The sequence below is a fragment of the Peromyscus leucopus genome, chromosome 8a (genome assembly GCF_004664715.2).
Source record: "Peromyscus leucopus breed LL Stock chromosome 8a, UCI_PerLeu_2.1, whole genome shotgun sequence".
Taxonomy (NCBI): Eukaryota; Metazoa; Chordata; class Mammalia; order Rodentia; family Cricetidae; genus Peromyscus; species Peromyscus leucopus.
This window is the reverse complement of record NC_051085.1, coordinates 10,897,178-10,914,943: the sequence shown is the minus strand read 5'-3', so window position 1 is coordinate 10,914,943 and position 17,766 is coordinate 10,897,178. Positions and strand designations below refer to the sequence as shown.

The following is a 17,766-nucleotide window of genomic DNA, read 5'->3' as shown; positions in this document are numbered from 1 at the left end:
CTAGTATAAAAAATTGATATTTCACAGGCAGAAGTAGAAGGCCAAGAACAAATAAAAGGAAGTTCTGTTCCTAAGTATAGTGAAACTGAAGGTTAAAATCTTCAACTCAGCCACTGGGAGAAAACAAGATTACCCTCAAAGAAAGACCACTCAAAATGGCAGCTGATGTTTCATCCGCAACAGCAGAAACCAGAAAATACTGAAATACTATGTAAGGGTGGTTTTTAAGAATTAACTTTCAACTAGAACTATATACCAGAAAGTGATCATTCGAGATCAAGAGTGAAATAAAATTATGTTTTATAAAAGAAACACTAGGAGGACTTCCATCAGGAAACTTTTGCTAATGTACCCAGATGGCCAGGCTTTCAGAACAAGCACTTTTACATACCAAGTCATCTCTGAAATGCTATGTAGGATATTTGTTTTCTGGATGCAAGCAATAATATCATTTTGATATATGAGTGAGAGCAATTATGGCAATAAAGTACATTGACCATGCAGGAAAAAGCAATAGTAATATATATGCACATGCATACATACACACACATACATGAGTACTCAATTCCATTCCTCCTTGCTAACTCAAAGACGTCATCCTTGATTCTTATTTTTATTCCATGTTTGAAGATCATGGCTTGTTTAATAAACTAAAAATTCAAAACTTAAAAAAAAAGTTGACCCAGTGGTGAAAGATAATGATCCAAAAAGGACATGTGAACAGGGAAACTGAGTCAGGAGAAAAAGAAAAACAAAGTCTGCATGCACAAAGCATTTTTGATAAATACTCTTGGGGCTCATAAAATCTATAACAAGAAGAAGGGATAATAATGGAATGTAAGCCAGAAAAATGATTCTCATTTAGATGGTAGTAGCCAACAGGGATAGGAAATGATCTTCATGAGATGCCAACTGTATATTCACATCTGTATTTCACCCTGATCTTTTATATTTTAAGTTCAGTCCACAGATAGAATCTAGAAGTGAAGATTCTCCAGATGAGGGCACATCTGTTTTCAGATTATGGTTTCTATGTACCAATCTATAAAATGAACCATAATTTCCTTAGGAAAAGTATTTCTGAAGCCAGCAATGATTACATTTATCAATGATCTCTTGAATATTCCCTCTTCTCCTGGAGCCTCGTGATCACTGACCCATTGCAGATGTTTCCTTCTAATATAAAATAATATTTACCAAATCACCTTTTCCTGTCTCCCGTCTGGAATTCTTGCAATGTCTTTCTTTAATTACTCCTGATTTATTGGAAACAAGTTTCTGATAAGTAGTAGATAAACCTCACACCCATGTTTGTAATTGAGCTACTTCCACCCACATCTTCAACTCTTCTTACCTCTTAACAAAATATATATAATATGAATTTCCGAAGAGAATTCTTTGGTTTTCAAAGGCCATGTGAGTCATTTTTGATATCTATGTAGCAGTCCAGTTCTTGGTAGTCTATAGAACTTAACAAACTTCACAGAGCTTTACCTCCAGTGGCTGCTGGGGACTTTGTTTTCTTCTACAACTCTAAACCATCTGTTTTTCGGTCACTCTGCTATATGTTTTATAACTTCCTGGTTCACTGCCATGCAGAAGGCTGCACTTTCTCCAATTCTTTATCTTTAGTGTCTTGCTTGCTTTAGAAAAAAAAGAGAGAACCAGAACTGTGACGAAGCCTAAGCCATTGATATATGCTTTAAAATTTATCTCGTTGTTTACTAGAAGCTTCACCCTTGCTGATAAACATTTATGGTACTGGAAGGTACTCTGCAAGTTACCGGAGGAGAAATCCAGTCATTAGTATCTCTCAGCTGCAAACCCTGTGACCTAAAACAGTGATCAGCCAGTAAAATATATCAGCACAATACTGACACAGATGTTATGGGGGCAACAAACTACTTTCTGATTGCATGAGATTGAACCCGTACTTGACACTGATGAAGTGACCAAGAACCTGAGATTACATAGATTGTAGGCCTAGGAAAAGACCTCCTGCTGTTATTCCGCTAAAGGAGTACAGCAATAGAGTGACTCCTTATGATGGATTGTTGTACCTATAGACCAGAACACCATTCAACCTTCATCAGATACGCTTCTTGCGGCAGATGGGAACTACCACATAGACCCACAAGGAGGCAGTGTGCAGAGAGTAAGAGATTTTGGAGCACTTAGTCCTAAATGAGGCATCTTCAGCAAAGCCCTTCCCTGAAGGCTTGGGGATCTATGCAGAGGAGGAGGCAGAAAGATTGTAAGACTCAGAGGTGATGGATGACTCGAAACAGTGTCTTTCTGACACAAGACTGATGTGCATAGGAACTTAAGAGACTGTGGCAGTACATACAAGGTGTGCATAGCTTCAAGTCAGATGGGGTCCCGGCATGGAGAAGGGAGACTGGAGATGGGCTCCTACCCCTAACCATAAAGTCATTAGTGATCAGTGCCTGCTGGTGAAGGAAAAAATATCAATTTCCTCCAATGGAGTTTCACTGAGTATATTCACCACACTTCAAGGCAGGCCCCAAACCCAGGAATAGTAGGCCAACACAAAACAACTCAGTGGTATTTTTGTACTTACTGTCTCAATTTGCTTTGTTTGTACATTTTTTTTTTGTCTTGTTGTCTTTTTCTTGTTTCTTTCAACTTCTATTTTTGTGGGTTTGTGTGTGTGTGTGTGTGTGTGTGTGTGTGTGTGTGTGTGTGGTGGGGGATGTTTCTTCTGTTTTGTTTTTGTTTGTCGTTTTAAAGAGAGAGAATGTGAGGAAAAGTTGGGAAAGGAATATCTGGGAAGAATCAGAGAACAAGGAAAATACTAAAAATACATTGTATGGCTAATTCCTTTCAGTAAAAAACTGAATGCTATCAGAAGGCATCTCACAAAGCTGTTTTGACTGACAGTTGTGCACATTTATAAAATGGCTTTCATTTCATCCCCATCCATCACACCATGCCACTCCCGCTCATTCTCAACAAGTCCTGCTAGCATGTTCATGTGTTCCTTTTTTGTGTGACCCACTGATTTTTGAGGTACTTGTCCCAGTTTTGGATGGAGGTTGTTTAGTGGAGCATTATCTATGGCTGCACTACTGAAGACAATGATATCTCAACTCTCAACAGCCATGGATGGCCAGCAGTCCCTCTGGAATGGACGGGTCTCATGGTCCCTCCCCCATCTGTGATGAAATGTTGACAGGGCTAGTCTTATGCTGGTCTTATGTGATTTGAGTCTGTAATGGCTGTTAAGGCATTGCCAAGGCTTTGGTTGGTTAACTGTACAGAGCATCTTAGATCTACTAGTCAGTGTGTAGATTAAGCACTCATCAAATATTAAAAATAGCTCTAAGAATTTGATGCATAATAATTTTTCTTATTTAAATATGAGGATACTGAAGCTTTGGAGCATCTAAAGAGATGGTATGGCTCTGCTTCTGTAAGAGGTGGACTTTATGACTTTGCTATAGATACTCTGATACCACGCTGCATACAAACCTTCCTTCTGAGGGTACCTCTAACACTTCCAGATTATTTTTACTGCTAGACACTTACTGGTTACTGTGATGTCCATCCTTCTAAAGTTTTGCTGCTGTGGCACTAGCAGCACTTATGGAACAATACAGAACATAATCTCTCTTTCACACCATTGAGTGAGCACAATGCAAAAGTATACGTCATCACATTTTTCTTAATTTGTAGGAGGAATGTTATCAGACCTTGATCCTGTTAATCATATCTCATAGATTTAAATTCTCTCACTTTCTTGGTCACCTCCTATGCATGTTTCCAATTGTCAATTTTTATTAACAGTTATTGTTAATCAAGATTAGTACCATAATTGACTCTAGCATTCCATATGTGCCTTGGCAAAGAACTAATTTTTGTATTATCTGGCCAGGCTAAATACTCTTTTCCTTGGCTTAGCTCCTTTTACTGGACTCTTCCTGTTTTTTTATGGTATGTTTTGCATACACCAAAACCAATGCTCACATTTGCCTCCCAGTGTGGTAGTGTTGGTACACGAGACCTAATGGGGAACTTGGATTCAAACAGTTCAAATAGTGCACACACTGCGTAAGACTCTCTCTCTGTCCATGAGTGGACACAGCCCAAATCCACTTCTGGAAGAAAAGGAAGTAACTTCAGCATCCCAATTCTAGACCAAAGTAAATATATATTCCTTATGTACAGCCTGGTCAGGTACTCTGTTTGAACAACTGATCTAAGACAATGATCCTTCAATTGTTTGTTTGTTGATGGAATAAATTCTGTCACCAAAGTCAGACATTCCCTCTCAGGTCACTGGTTTGCTTGGGTGCTTCATTTCTCTTTCAGCATTAGCACTCTGTTTGGACCGCTCTCACTGTATGAATGCTTCATCTAACTAAGAATCAGGAATCCTTAGAGGGAACATGCCTAGTCTTCATTTTCTATTTCCCAGAATGGCTACAGTGCTTAAATCCCTAACGAGTTATTATAATGAACCCTCAGTATGCACACCGGCTGAGGTCATGAGTCCTTTGGCACAGTGCCATCACATGAAAGCATCTTATGAAATATTTAATCAGTTACAAAGTAAAACCAATATTTTTATATTTAATGCATGTAGGTGATACAAATTTAATATTTGATTTTTTTCCCCTCATCATAAACACTGCATACTTTATAAAAACATATTCTCAGCCATCTGGATTTTCTCCTATGATATTTAATAACTATGAACTTAGAAACATGTGATTAACTGAAATGTATTCCTTCACAATAGAATTTTTCCATGATATAAATGCCGTTCTGGATTTTTATAATTAAATACAAAACAAAATATAATAAAAATTTTATAGACATTCACAAAATTCCTAGAGCTGCCAGCTGTTTTTCATGTCCCACGCCTTGAAAGTAATGTGCACGCAGACACTTGATTGATGTGAGCAACATTTAGCTCTTACCATTTTTCAAACATGTGCAGAAAGTGGCACAGAGAGGCTCCCATTGTCTGAGAGTTAGGCCTCTGCTTTTAAAGCAAGTGATAGACTCAGATTCTGATTATGCTGACAAATTTTATTGTAGTTTATATTTAAAATTTTATACACTCTCAACAGAGACAGCCTCATACTGGAAGAAAGAAAACATAAAATTTAGAAGGTGCAATCATATTCTTTCCTAGTGACATTTTTACTTCAAAGGATTGACAACATGAAGGCCAAGCCTGGCAACATCCTTTGCCTCTATGATTTTATGTGTTTTTTACTGTTGCTATTCAAATAGCGAATGCTTTGTAAGATAATATGAGAATTCCTCAAAACAGTGGTGCTTTGCAGCTATATGTAATTACTACATATTTTTGAGAACTGTAATGTTCACTTGGTTTACCAAAACCCTTGCTAGACCTAGCATTAAATTCATTTGGGAGAGTCTAGAAAGGGAGGGGTGCAGAGCAAGCATAAGACACTGGAAAAATAGAATCCACATCTGGATTTCGGCTTTGGCTTTGTAACCAGCAAATGTCACTTAGAGTCAGTAAGACCAAAGTTATGTGGTAGTGACCTGAAAGGCCAGTGCTCTGGGTGTTGTGGGTAGTGTTGGCCCAAGTCGACACTATATACCCTCTAGTGTGAAAAACCCTAGAAATGGAAGTCAGGAAATTTGCATAGAGCATGAAGGGTCCATTGTCTGAGAGCTGCTCCTGCTTGGCTCTGACACCAAGCCCCACCCACTGTGCCATGCTAAGTCCAGCCAATTGTTCACATGCTGCTCTCCATTGTGTTACTGTTGGACAGAGAAGCACTCTTGCAGAGGCTTTCTTTCAGCTTGTGGGTGTGGGGGGAAAGGGGAGTTCACCAACTGGACAGACTACCTGACTTTCTCTCTCTAAGGAACCAGGGAAGGGCCTGTTTGCTGTGACACCGAGCCTGGTTGTGTCTTCTGGATGCCAGCTCATGGAGTGCAGCTCAGAACTAAGGCAAGAGCAACATGAAAAAGGCAAGACTGGAAAGGAGGGCAAAAGTCAAAGCCAGTGTGCAAATGTAGGATGTGCTGCTGCTGCGTTCTTTATCCTTTTGTGAACTAGCGGGTCCTTACCGATCATTTCAGAAACTTATCATGTCATCAATAAAACACAGTCCTTTGACCTGGTAGGAGTATAATAATCAATACTTTTCAAATGTAAAGAGCGAAGCATTTTGGAAAGAGCACATTACTATTTCCATGGCCTAAAAACTTGCCTGAGTGTGCAGTCCTGCTGTGAGAATCAAAAGCAGGATGCCTGCTAAGTCTGTGGCTGCCATAGTGATGGAGGCACATAAGGAGAAACCTCACTTTTCAGAAAGTCACATCTAAATACACAGAACCTTCTCAAGGAGCCCCGTGTGAATCATGTTCTTTTTCAAGGAAATGGAACTCAAACGTCATGGGCTGTCAAGAATAAGTGCCAATTATATAGTGTGAGTAAATACAAGCACTTTCATGAAAATGTGCTCACAAAAGAGCTTGACAGCCCCAGTTCAACCTCGAAGTCATTCAAGTGTTTAGTTCACATTTGAACATATTACCAATTCCCACAATCCCACTAAATATAGGAAATCAAACAGAAATCAATGGTTTCACCAAGAAGTGACTTTCCTTAATAAAAATGCTTCTGTTAAGGAGAAAATGTAAATGCAAATAGCCATTCAAGTTATTTTATAATTTATTTTTTCTGATTATAAAACTGGAAGTCAAAAAATTGCAGACTTTAAAATAATCAAATGTACAACAAAATGTATTAAAGTCAATTACAGGGTAGGCAGTCTGATAGAGAAGGCTTCTAAAGCTTTGACTATTTTTATGTATGTATATATATATGTATATATACATATATATGGAACTTTCTCACTTTATGAATATTCAACAAGTCATACCCATTGATTTTGTGATAATTTTTGCAGACAATTCAATAAGTAACTATAAAATTCTCTTACCCTTACACAGTACCAATGAGAATTTCCCCTCTGAACATGATGGTATATCTCCATAACATTCCTCTTCTTTTTCTGGAAACCTACGGGAACCAAAGAAACAGGAAACAACAACAGACATTGAACCAAAACTTAACAGAACTACCAGGTAAGCAACATGAGGAATTCCTATGATATGATATATTTCTCAAAGGAGTCAAACAACATTGGGAAAGGACCAGTTCACACTGAGAAAAGAACAGGAGACTGAGGCTGCACAATTAACACCCCTATTTCCAAGAACTTAGTGAGATCGAGGCCCAGCAAGTCCAACCCTGTGCCACAATGTTCAGATGGGGCTGGAAGATGAACAGTGAAGTTCATCTTGTGACACAAGCCCAATGCCTGTTGTTGGCAACAGCTGGCTTGAAATAACTAGATGGAAAATGTTTAACACAATGCAGTAGCTTCTGTGTGTCTATCTGTCCCTCTACCTATCTATCCACACATCCATCTGTCTATCTGGATAATCCCCCAACTCTACCCAGTAAATAGAAACTGCTCTCTGTGATAAAAACAGAAGCCTTTAAGACCTTTAGAACAATTCTGATTTAATTAGTCCATAGAAATAATCTAGTCACACACTAAAAAAATATAAAAATATATACAAATTCAATTAAAATAAATATGTAATTCTTTACAAGGGCTCCATTAAACTTCAAGTTCAGTCTTTCCCCAATCTCTCAACCTACCTTCTAGAATCACTCCTGCTCTCATCCCTTTGCCATTTTGAATGTATCAGGCACACTTTGCTTTGGTAGCGCTTTGCATTCTTCCCTTCTTCGGGAATTCCTAGCTACATAATCACATGACATTTTTCACTCAGCTGTCACTTCAGTGAGGTTTGATTGGCTGTTCTAAAATTTCAAATCTGCAGCTGATGTGCTGACACATCACCCTACTTTCATTACTCTTCCCTTCAGTATTTCCTTCTTTACACACATACTCTATATAGTAACATGCATTTTCCATCTAAATTTCATGAATGTGGATTTACAAAGACACCTACATCCATCTCTGTTCTTTTACTGAGTCCTGCTGGACAAAAGTCAGTTTAGGATAATCTTTAACTTTTAAAATAACAACCTGTACTTTGAATCATAATTGGTTTCTATCTCCTTTCTCATGGCATCGACTTGGGAATTTCAGTCTATTCTTTTCACTTTTTCAGTTCTGCTTCCTGAAATAGACTCAGGAACTTGGTTGATGGTTCCTGCATATTCATCAAATGAATTTCTACAAGAATGACCACGGAGAATAAAAGATTAAAGAATGTGTTAAATATATCGTAAGAAGACGAGAAGGAAACAAGTGAGAAATGGAAATTAAAGAATAAAATACAAGCCGGGCGTTGGTGGCGCACGCCTTTAATCCCAGCACTCGGGAGGCAGAGCCAGGCGGATCTCTGTGAGTTCGAGGCCAGCCAGGGCTACCAAGTGAGCTCCAGGAAAGGCGCAAAGCTACACAGAGAAACCCTGTCTCGAAAAACCAAAAAAAAAAAAAAAAAAAAAAAAAAAAAAAAAAAAAAAAAAAAAAAAAGAATAAAATACAGACAACTAAATTGCATCCTTGTTCCTGAAGCCTGAGGTAGATGGGAAGAGATTATTTTTAATAAGCAGAAGTATTTTTACAAGAATGTCATTTTCCTTGGGTGAAGTAAAACTGTACAACCTTCACTCAAAGTACTAACATATTGTGCTATAACTGGTGTAATGTGGTTTCAATTTTATGTATAAAATAAGAGTATATTAAGATGGTGTATAAAGGATAATTAGTATTTGTTGCTATATCATATGTTAATGTACAAGCATCTGTTATTTATATTTTATAGTGTTGTGGACTATAACTTTAACTATGTAAAGATCTGTTACATTTGTTTACCCTGAGTTTGTTTAATGATGTAAAGATGTTTTGCTTTGCCTGCCTACGGCACCTGATTGGTCTAATAAAATGTTAAATGGCCAATAGCTAGGCAGGAGAGGGATAGGCAGAGCTGGTGGGCAGAGAGAATAAATAGGAGGAGGAATTTAGGCTTGAGAGAGAGAGGAGAGAATGAGGGAGAAAGAGCAGGAGATGCCTGGAAGCAGCCACCAGACAGACAGACATGGAGGAAGCAGGAAAAGTAGGACATACAGAATGAAAGAACGGTAAAAAGTCCCAAGGCAAAACCTAGATGAAGAGAAACAGGTTAATATAAGTTATCAGAGCTAGTGGGACAAGCCTAAACTAAGTCCAAACATTCATAACTAATAATGTTTCCATGTCTTTATTTGGGAGCTGGTTGGTGGCCAAAAGAAAGTCTGCTATATTATATTGTTTAATTTTGATTAGTTGTTTGAATTAACATGCATAGTAAAAGAACTTACTGTGGAATTTTCATGCATACTTTTTTCTTGATGAACATGCTCCCCAGCTCAGACCCTGGTTCTGGTTCCTTTCATTCTCACAGCATCCCCCTCTCCAGCTTTAGTTTTTGAAAGTGTGAAATAAGATCCTATATCAACTTTACGTTCATTTCAGTTCTATTTACAAATTGCTAATGAGTTTCAACTTTTCTTTGTGATTTTGTACTTTGAAGCATTGCCTTCCAGAGATATTATCTGTTTTCTAACATTGTAAGGTTTCTTTTTCATGTTGGGAAAACCATTTCTTCTGGAATTTGTTTTATCAGTAAGTACAAATACAGGATAATGATAGCTTTTCTCCAACAACCTTGCTAACAGTCTGACATCATTTATCAGTTTACATAATGGCTTGTGCACTTCCTTTGCATACATGTTTCTTAGGTATGTAACTGAACATGCTTCAGCATCTGTCTACATTTGTATTTGTCTCTATGTGGATCTACATTCTCTCTATCACCACTCCTTCCATTAAATTCCACTAAGAAGTTTTCAGTTCTTTTTTACACATTTCCTTTTAGTGTATCAATTTTATAGTTACATGTGTGATTCCACATCATGTTCAGTATTTGGGCCCTTTTGTTTAGTCTACTCTTCTTGAAGGCTTTGACTACTCAAGCATAATTTCAGATATAAGGCATTTTTATTGTTGCATACAATAATTCACTGGTATTTTGATCTGATATTGCTATAAATCTGAAAAAAACTGAATAATTGCTGTGTGTGTCTGTGTGTTTGTGTGTGTGTGTGTGTGAGAGAGAGAGAGAGAGAGAGAGAGAGAGAGAGAGAGGAAGGGAGGAAGAGGAAGGGAGGGGGAGAGAATAGAGTTCAAAACAGGGCCTTTATGTATGCTAGGCAAGAACTCTACCGCTAACCTACATGATCAACCCTAATGATTTTTGTCTTAAGATAGGGATGTACTACATAACAGGGCTTTCCTCTAGCTGATGCTGCTCTTGCCTCAGCCTCCTGAGCACGAACATTGCAGAACTACCATACTCAGCTAGTACCTCTCTCTAAAAGCAATTTTTGCATCTGTGGACGTTACATGTCCTTTTGCATTTTGGAGCTTCTTTTGTATTTCTCAGGAAGAGCTTTTTCCTTCAAGGATAGACTCTCCACATTAATTAAATTAGAAATAAATCACTAAATTTATTGTTAGGTGTTTTAAGAATTTATAAACCTAGGATCAAAGATGAACCTGTGGGTTAAAACACTTGCAGCTGAGTCTGACAATGTGAATTTGATCTCCAGGCTCTACATGGCAGAAGGAGAAAAACCTCCTCTAGCAAATTGTCCTCTATCTATTGTATTATATCTTTTAATACACCTTCCCAATAACTTTCCATAAAAAAGAATGGTTAAAACTATTAGAAAAAATGCACAGCCTAGTGTTGAGGTCCCCGGTGTCATGTTGAGCTAGCCTGCTCTGCCATCCTGTTCTATGCCTTGGAGTCAAGAAATGACTGCCTTATAGGGGACAGTGCAAGGAAATGATGAGACAATAATTAGGCTGTGGACATGTTTTCGTCAGCTACGTCCCATGTCATAATCTAAAAGGGCAAAGGCAAGGCAATTTTTCAAAAGTCAATTGTTTGCCTCAGGCCATATATAAATAGAAATTTGAGAGTATATAATATTATTTTTTAATTAATGGAAGGGACAGAAAAATAGAGAGAGAGAAAGAGGAGGAGGAGGAGGAGGCTATCCAGGTTTTTAATTCCCCTTTTATACCGTCTTTTGAAAATTCCGTTTTAGTGATTTAGTGTACACATTTGAATGTTTGGCAGAAATCACTCTGGTAGGAGAAGGCACAATAAATAATGCAGGGTTCAGCAAATTGCAGTCTGTATCCTAAACATATGTCCATAGTTATTCTTTGGAAAACTGCCAAATGGTTCCCCTCACTCTGTAAAACCAAGAGGAGTTTCTACAACAGCAGAGGGAACAGAAAAATAGAACCCTTAATTGTTTCAGGGAAAAGAATAAGAACCATCATCTCTCTACTAGAATATTTTTTATGTTTTAAATAAAATTCAGTTTTCCCAGCATAGCCTGGATGCAATAAGGGTGGACAAAGAGCACAGGCATCCCTTCTCTCTTTCCAGAGCCACCACGATATGAATCCCTCTGTGCTACCAAACCCTTCCCATCACACTCAATTGGATCATCTAAAACAAAAATGAGGTTCTTTTTGACTTAAAAATAAATAGAGTGGGATAAATTAAGTTATACCAAATATGTTTGTCAATCACTCCATCATAAATGAAGTACATTTCAAAATACATAAATTTGATGATTCATTTTCCCTAAAACAAAAGATGAACCTTTGTCTTTTCCTCCACTGAAATAATTGAACTTCTAAGGGGTAGACAGTGACTGGGTAGAGTAACAAAATAATCTTTCACCTATGAAATCACCTGCTTTCCACTTGAAATACTTTTCTATTATCCTGTAATAAATGATCTCAAAACATGGTAGTTTAAAACATAATTATAATTTCATTTACCCATGACATCTTGTTGAGAACTTGGACTGTGCTCAGCTGAATATTTCTTTTGTTGGTCTCATTAAGATTCATATTTCTACCCTAGGTCCCATGGTGAGTCAGCTGATACTGAAAACTGTATCATAGACCCAATAACACTCATGCCACTTGGACAATAGTAATATCAAAAAAATAAGCTCCTTCATTTGTTGGCTTTAGTGCCTTAAAAGGCACAGAATGGAAGCTGCAAAGTCTCTAAAAGTCTAGACTTGGAAAGGAACATGATAGTTTCTGCCACGTAGTCATTGTTAAAGCTACAAGCCCAACCCACACACAAAATCCTGAGTTGATTTTGCATCTTGATGAAAAACAACAACAACAACCAAGCTTTGTGGGGAAGAATGTTAACACAGAAATATAAAGAATTATTGAGAGTTATTGCAAGTAATTTGCCATAGTTAGCAGCATGAGAGGCAGTTATTTAATGCACTGACATTGTAAATACAAAACAAATCATGTTATTGTTTGAGGTGCCAAGCTGATGAAGGATTGCTGATGCTTAATCTTGACTGTCCACTTGACTAGAGTGATGAGCAATTCTAAGGTTAGTAAAACACATCTCTGGTATGACAATGAAGACATTGCCAGAAATGATTAACTAAGGAGAGAAGGGTGGGTCTAAAAGTAGGTGGCATCATCCCACAAACTAGGAACCTGGGTGCAACAGTAGTGAGAAATGACACAGGCATTCTTTCTGTTTCCAGGCTTCCATGATGTGAACTCTTCACTTCTTCCACACCACCGCCATCTAAAAGTAAAATAAAGCTCAGATTCTTTGAAAAAGAAACATAAATACTAAAGAGATAGACTAGATAGTAACAAATATGTTTGTCAATCCCTTAAATACTTAAAAGCTATTTAAGTAAACTTTTAAATAAATAAATTTGGTGATTTGTTTTCTTTAAAATAATATGAGTAGTAACTAAATCCTTTTGAAACTATTTCTATTTCTATTTTTCCCAATTCCACTCTGTGTCTGAGTTCCTGGTGGCAGATGATACCAGGGGGAAGTATGTGTGTGTGTGTGTGTGTGTGTGTGTGTGTGTGTCCACTTAGTAATTTTACTACAATGCTACCACAAAACAATAAAAACTTTAGATGTGAGTCAGCATGAAACCCCTGTTAGAACTTATCAGTAGAGGATGAGGAAAAACAAAATTGCCTCCCAGAGGTAAAGAATTGCCATGAGTTGTATCTACGTATTGGACAGTAATTAGAAGAATTACTGATATACTCCACTGATAATTGTTTACCTTACAGATACCATTTCACTTTGATGGAAAATTATGTAGAAGTGAGGTGTGTTTCTCCTTAACAATTAGATTATGCGTTGATCCAATGCCATCTGGGTAGGAGGCAACTCCTTAAAATAACTGAAAATGTGAGCTATGGTAGCTAAAGTCCATGATGCCCAGTTCCCATGATGTAAAATGTGTGTGAACAGTAACAATATATTTGAGGATGAGAGCAGAAAGTAGGCCTGAGTGCAGGGAAGATGTAGGGCTCACTGCAAGGAGGCTGTGCCACCCAGGTGCAATTCTGGAGCAAAAGGAGATTGCAATTGTTAAGCTAAAGCTGGAGTTACATGTTCTTTTACAAAAATCACATGTATTCAATACATAATCTATCCTTTGTTAACTAATCCTTTCTCTCACAGAGAAATTGGTACCTGTGAGGTTAAGATGTCTTGTTCGCAGCCACATGGTTATCTGCTAATAGAAGGGGCTGAAAATCTAGATTGTAAGCTATTCAAATGCCAGAGCAATACTTTTCTCATTCAGTTATTCAAAATTCACTTCAAATGATTTAACACTCACCTGGTTACTTAATGGCCCATGTCCTACCTCTTGATTTGGGCATTTGGCCAATTCCACCCTCTTCTCTCTTTTGTTGATGTGGGTAGACTGGACACTAGGATATTGATAGAATTTAAAGGACTCTTCTTGCCAATACTTAAATTATACTATAAAGATTACTTTTCTTTATAGTATAAACACAACTAATCCCCCGATGTTAAACGGTTTCTTTATTGAAATGTTTTATTCAAATCAATTAATTTTGTGGCATCTTTAGACATTATCAAGAAAGAGAGCTCTCTAAACTGCTGTTGACATATAACTAATGGCATATTAACACTGGTTGAAAAAATGAAATATTCCTTTGTATCTAAATAGCCAATTTCACTATCTTTATTATTAATCATTTATAGTTAAACATTTAGAAATCAAAAAAAATATTTTGGAATATTATGCTTTGAAAGTAATTTTTATATAAGAAAAATTAAGTAAATAATTCATTTTAAAGGTTTTCCTCTATTAAATCTTGCTAATATGAAATTTAATAGTTATAAAAAAGTCATTTTCCAGAGTGTATGTAATTATTAGGGCCAACTATAATAACATATTATTATATTGTAACCTTAGCAATTTCACATGATTGTATCCAGTCTATAGGATGAGTGTAAACAGTTCTCCATGACTAGTGAGCTGTTATTTTATGTAAATAAACTAGTTGTTGCCAGGCGGTGGTGGCGCACGCCTTTAATCCCAGCACTCGGGAGGCAGAGCCAGGCGGATCTCTGTGAGTTCGAGGTCAGCCTGGGCTACCAAGTGAGCTCCAGGAAAGGCGCAAAGCTACGCAGAGAAACCCTGTCTCGAAAAAACCAAAAAAAAAAAAAAAAAAAAAAAAAAACTAGTTGTTGAGTTTTTCACTGCACATATTCCTTAATTTAACAAATATAAATTAGCATAAGTGAAATTATGGCTAATGGCTAGAAATGTACACTTGATAGATAGGTCATGTAATTTAAGTAGTAAGAAAGTATAGTTTTTTGTTTTGGTTTGTTTTGTTTTATTACATGTTAAACTTCCCTGGGTAAAGTTTTACTTTTTCTAAGTGGATATAGTAGAGGGGAAAAGAGAGTCTGAGCAAAAACAAAGAATTAAGTGAAAGGAAACTGGAACACAAACAAAAATTTGTGGTTAGAATGGAAAATAGAAAAAAAAAAAAACCCAGTAATTTGAGAAAATGCTTAGAAGTATCAGTGGGGTTTTTATGCCAAAGTTCTACACAGATTATCTACAACTAAATTAGAATTCAGAAACAATGCAATGTGACATTGTCCATGTTCACAAATACATAGAAACTGAAAGACTGACCGTGAAAAATTCTTTTCAAGCGATAGCTAACATTACTTCTAAAACAGCCAGAGTCTTTAAAGTCAGAGAGAAATTTCCATCTCAATACTGGGAATATAAGTTTTCACCAGTGGGATACCCATTTGTTCAGTCCTGTAAAAAAACAAGAAAGTGGAAGTCATGACACCATATTTTGTGAACATGATTTCAGGATCTGGGCAATTGGTTGGAAATATGTATTTCCAGCATACAATGTCTTCATTTACAGCTGGGTTTCTTTGATGTTATTGGGATTGCATTTGTAAGTGGTCTGGTGTTGAGTTTTTACTTGTTTCAGTAATGATAAGGATGTGGTTTGTTGTAACACTAATCTTAAAAGGTCTTATTAAATAAAAACCCTGAGCCAGATATAGGGGTGAAAACCTGAGAAATCAGAGGAATAGGAAAAGTCACAAGCTAACCTCACCTCACAGACACCTCATTCTCCAAAGAGACCTGCTTCCTGTATACCCACACCTATATGCCTTTCTGTCCTGCCATCTTACTTCCTCTCTCTGTCCAGATACATCATTTTCTCTTATTGCCTAGCTCTGTCTCTTCCTGTCTGTCTGTAAAGACCTCCAGTCCTCCATGGTTAACTAGTGTAATTTACGGCATGTGCCACCATGCCTGGCTCTGTTCCCAGTGTGGCCTTGAACTCAAAGAGATCCAGACAGACCCCTGCCTTCCAAATGACAGAATTAAAGGCATGTGCTACCACTGCCTGACTTCTATGTTTAATATGATAGCTAGCTTTTTCCTCTTATCTTCAGATAAATTTTATTGGGGGACACAGATAATTATCACCCCAGTTTGTACAAGCACTGATGCCCATTATCTGGTCACTGTTAGCAAACAAATCCTTTATTTTCATGTTCTTGTTGTTGTTGTTGTTGTTGTTGTTGTTGTTGTTGTTCTTCTTCTTCTTCTTCTTCTTCTTCTTCTTCTTCTTCTTCTTCTTCTTCTTCTTTTTCTTCTTCTTCTTTAAGACATTAAGGCTTTTTTCTGAGTTCCCAGTCTTTATTTCAATGAGCTTTTAAAGTCCAGTGAATCACATGGAACAGAAACTCCTAGAAAAGTATAGACAAAATGAGTTGCCATGACCAGGCTGAAAGAATACCTTCAAATTCTAATAGTGAATTTCAGGTAGTGCTCTTAGCTGTCATGTGTACCCTGAGATATAAGAGGCCCAGAGGCTGAACTTCCCTGACGTGCTGCTCCTCATGCTTACAAGGTTCCTCATTGATCTACCACAAGTTCTTGTTTCTGATCGATGAATGTTAGCTATTCTTATTTGTTTTAAATTATTATTAACCAAACAATCTGTTGAAAACAATAATGAACATACAGAAACCATTTCAGTATTCTTAGAGGAACAAGGTTATCTAAAGTTTAGGGGGAAACAAGACAAAATCTTCCCTCAGCTTCTGGCTACCCTGGTCCATACTGATGGGTGTCGCTCCATCATCAAAGGGATATTTACACTGATCTCAGTTGCTTATTTAGAGATAAGACCATAACCACTCCATTAGCCACTTATTTCTCATTCCTAAATAGTATTAATCTCACATCCTAATTTTATGCTAACTTTCAAATCATTACCTAATAATGGGTGAGTTGGGACACTTGAGAAACAAAGGCAAAAAGGTCATCCTCTGTGGCTACTACAGAGTTTGAGGCTAGCCTAAGTAACATGAGACTAAAAGCAAACAAAAAACAAAAATAATTTTTAAAATGGAATGGCACATCATCACTGCAGTCCTAAGCATAGAATGTTATTTATTTTCCTTCTTCACAGATATAAAGAGCTTGTAGTATTTCAGTGGTTTGTTCATGGTCACAGAGCAGGCACTCTGAAAAAAGGTCATACATGTACAAGTAAAACACAATAGTCAGACAGTTCCTCTCAATAACTGATGTAACTTGCAAAAGATTATAAATATTTCATTGTATAAAGAATCCAAGTCAATCCTCAGTCAAAACTAGGAATCAGGTTTGATCCAAACATACTATAAAATAATATTTGGCTATGAAGAACTATTGAGAAGACATATTGACTGGAGTGGCATGAATATATTTGACATGTCATTGAGAGAAGAAAAAGAAAAGATTAATTACAGAAGCAAATATTGTGGATGTAACTCAATAGTGAAGTGCTTGCTGAGAATACAAAAAGTCTTAGTGTCAATCACCTGCAAACAAACAAACAAAATAACTGCAAAGTGTTACTACATTTATCTAAAACTGCAAATGTGTGTTGATGCACAGAGAAATATATCAAAATTCAGCATTCATTAGATTCTGTGGTCTACAGAAGAGGGTAGGAAGATCCTGGGGAAGCTGAAGGGGAATTGGGGATTAATATGGTCGAAATATATTGAATTCATGTGTGAAATTCTTGAATGAACTTAAAGAATGTTTATTTAGCATCTTAGAGTTTTTATTGCTGTGATAAACACCATGATCAAAAGCAACTTGTAGAGGAAAGAGTTTATTTCATCTTTCAGTTCATAGTCCACCGTCAAGAGAAGTCAGAGCAAAACCTCAAGGCAGGAACTTAAGAGGCAGGAACTGAAACAGAGACCATAGAGGAATGCTGCTTACTGACTTGCTCCCCATTGCTTACTTAGGCTGTTTTTTTTTTTAATCAT

At 37.0% G+C, this 17,766-nt stretch overlaps 1 pseudogene; it reads right to left on the bottom strand.

Moving 5' to 3' along the window:
• Positions 1-17,766, bottom strand: part of LOC114696850 — a 71,862-nt pseudogene that overhangs the window by 18,425 nt on the left and 35,671 nt on the right.